The 3,204-nt window shown below is 38.5% G+C and overlaps 1 pseudogene across 1 annotated transcript; it reads right to left on the bottom strand.

Moving 5' to 3' along the window:
* Positions 1–1,305: 1,305 nt before the first annotated feature.
* Positions 1,306–2,715, bottom strand: LOC309630866 (small integral membrane protein 30 pseudogene; annotated as a pseudogene). Its single transcript has one exon. The product of its transcript is annotated as a small integral membrane protein 30 pseudogene (transcript).
* Between the last annotated feature and the right edge of the window lie 489 nt (positions 2,716–3,204).

Here is a 3,204-nt window from a genome sequence, read left to right as displayed (position 1 = left end):
ATCTTGCTGGGTAGAGTATCCTAGGTTGCAGGTTTTCTTTTTCAGAACTGTGCATATATCATGCCACTCCCTTCTGACCTGCAAGGTTTCTGCAAAGAAATCAGCTGATGATCTTATGGAAGTTCCCTTGTAACTGACTCTGTTTATCTCCTGCTGCCATTAGAATCCTTTGTCTTTAAATTTTTCCATTATAATTATGATATGACTTGGTATTGGTCTGTTTGGGTCCATCATGTTTGGGACCCTCTGTGCTTCTGTATCTGGATATCTGTTTCCTTCTTTAGGTTTGGGAAGTTTTCAGCCATAATTTCTTGAAATACATTTTTTGATCTCCCTCCCCCTCCCTTCAGAAACCCTGTTATGGGTAGGTTGGTGCTTTTTATGTTATCCCATAGATTTTGTATGTTGCTTCCATTATTTTAATTTGTTCTTCTGTCTGCTGTTCTGATTAGATGGTTTCCATTATCCTGTCTTCCAGATCACTTATTGTTCTTCTGTGTCATTTATTCTGTTATAATTGAATTGTCTATTTTTGAGTTCATCTTTATGGTTTCTAGTTCCTTGTTACAGTGATCTGAATTTATATTGATAATCTTAATTCAGTTAGTGTTTTTAATACCTCCTTTTTGAACTCATGGTCTAGTAGACTGGTGAGCTATGTTTCATTATTTCTTCTTTTCTTTTTTTTTTTTTTTACATAATGGGTTTATATTTAATATAGTACTTCTCACCATGGAGATGTTAGCAGTTAATATAAAGATTTTTTGGTTTTTGTTAAACATTAAATCTCTTCTCCATTTCAATGTCAATATAAAGTATTTTTTTACATTAAATCTTTTCTCCATTTCAACATTAGATACATCGAATACATTTTCTAAACTTTTTCCCCCACAAAGAGATAAGTTTTAATTTTTGACCAACTTTATTTAATATCCAGGTATAATATTAACTTGGGAGATAACAAAACAAAAATGCATTAAAAATATGGAGAAAAGACTCCTCAGTGATGCAGGAGGCAGTGATTATAACTAAACAGTGGCAATTTCCTAGGATTCTGGGCAAGAGTTTTCTTCTTCCTATTGAGAATTCTGAAACTATGAAATATTACTTATGCAAAGTTCAGCCATCTCACTTCTTTGACGTTCTTTCTAACTAACAAATGCAAATTACAGACGGCATTTTTCAGTGCATTATTTGTTGTGAAAAAAAGTTTTGTTTTCCATTTAACATAATATATCAATTTGTTCCTATTTATAGGGAAATAACCAAGACTATGAAGCTGCCCTATTTACTGTTTCTTGAGAACTTTCAGACACCAAAACTCAGTTCTGAACCTCAATAGCACAAAGGTTTTCAGGGCAAGGTTTGATTCAGGAGGCCCTTCAAAGTCACATCTGTCCATTTCTCTTTCGTGCATACACCCCCAAACAAGCACAAATGCCTGTAATGCTGAGAACCACACCTAACAAGAGAGCGATTGCATCTCTGGCTTCTACTGCTTCAACAACAGGCAGCACCAGAAGCAATGAAAAGAGGACTCGGAACAATTGTGTTGAAACTGAGATCATAATGTTGAGATCTTGAGGTGACTGGTTCTTAAAGGCTGAAGGTTCCAAAGAAAGCGGTTTTTGTTTAATTCTATCAGTTCAGGATGCTGAGGCTAAGAGGGTCCACATGACAGCGCCTTCCAGGAAGCAGCCATTACAGGAATCTCATTATTTCTTCTTTTAGGAGATTTCTCTTGTTCTTTTAATTGGGAGTAGGTCCTCTGCCTTTTCATTTCACTTAAGTTTCTCTGTCTCTGTAAACTTTAGGAGAAACAGTTATCTATTGTGGTTTTGAAGGGGTGTTTTTTATGTGGGAGCATACCTGTGTAGACTGCACGTCCAATGTTTTTGGTGCGAGGTCTGGTTTTGGCATGAATGCCAGCCACTGCTTTCCTCAGGGTGTGCTGGCTGTTATCCCCTTGAAAGGGAGTGTAGTTTGTGTTGTAGTATCTAGAGCCTGTGCAGGATGTGAGGTGGGGCTTCCTCTCCTCTGTTGCTATCACTGTCCTGTCAGGGGTGGGATCTGCTCCCCAATTATTGGATTAGAAGCCCTCATGGTCAGATTGAATCATGCTCCATTGCCCTTGAGTGTGTGCCCTGGCCCAAAGGAGGTGATTGCTGAAGCAAGTGAGGCCTGTGTGTTCACAGAGGACCTATGTGCCACCTGTGTATACATGTGCGGTTCTGCTCAGAAGCAGCCCAAGGTCATGTCCTTTTCTCTGTGTATGATCCATGTCTAAGGCAAGGCTGGTGTGAACTAGGCTGTGACTGGGGGTTAGGGCATTGTGGGTGGAGGTATTGTTATAGCTGTGCTGCCACCTGAGATCTGGGCTGCCACCTGAGTCTTCTCCCAGGATCCGCCTGCACCAGATCTAGCACTAAGCTGCTGTGTGTAATGGGCAGGGCCAGGGTGCTCTTGCTGGGAGAGTAACTGCTGTATACTTTTTGTTGTCGTTGTTGGATGTCTTTTTTTTACTGAAGTATAGTTTCTGTACAATATTATATAAGTTACAGGTATATAATATAGTGATCCATAATTTTTAAAGGTTGTATTCCATTTAGTTATTATAAAATATTGGCTATATTCCCTGTGTTGTACAATATATACTTGTAGCTTATTTTATAACTAGTAGTTTGTAGCTCTTACTTTCCTACCCCTATATTTCCCCTCCCCCTATATTTCCCCTCCCCCTTCCCTCGTCCCACTGGCACCCACTAGTTTGTTCTCTGTATCTGTGAGTCTGCTTCTTTTTTGTTATATTCCCTAGTTTGTTGTATTTTTTAGATTCCACATATAAGTGATATCATACAGTATCGTCCTGAATGGGAGAAAATATTTGTAAATGACTAGATGGATAAGGGATTAATAGCCAACATATATGAACAGGTCATAAGACTTAAAAAATCAAACAACCAATTAAAAATGGGCAGAAGAACTGAATAGACGATTCCTCCAAAAGAAAATGCAGATAGCCAACAGGCACATGAGAAGATACTCAACATCACTAATCATCAGGAAAATGCAAATCAAAACCACAATGAGATATCACCTCACATGTGTCAGAATGGCTATCATCAAAAAACACAAATAACAAATGTTGGTGAGGTTGTGGAAAAAGGAGAAAATCCTTGTACACAGCTGCTGGGAATGTAAACT

Source organism: Balaenoptera borealis (assembly GCF_965194805.1).
Source record: "Balaenoptera borealis genome assembly, chromosome: 6".
NCBI classification, from domain to species: Eukaryota; Metazoa; Chordata; class Mammalia; order Artiodactyla; family Balaenopteridae; genus Balaenoptera; species Balaenoptera borealis.
Note: the sequence above shows the minus strand (reverse complement) of the source record. Positions and strands in the feature narration are given on the sequence as shown.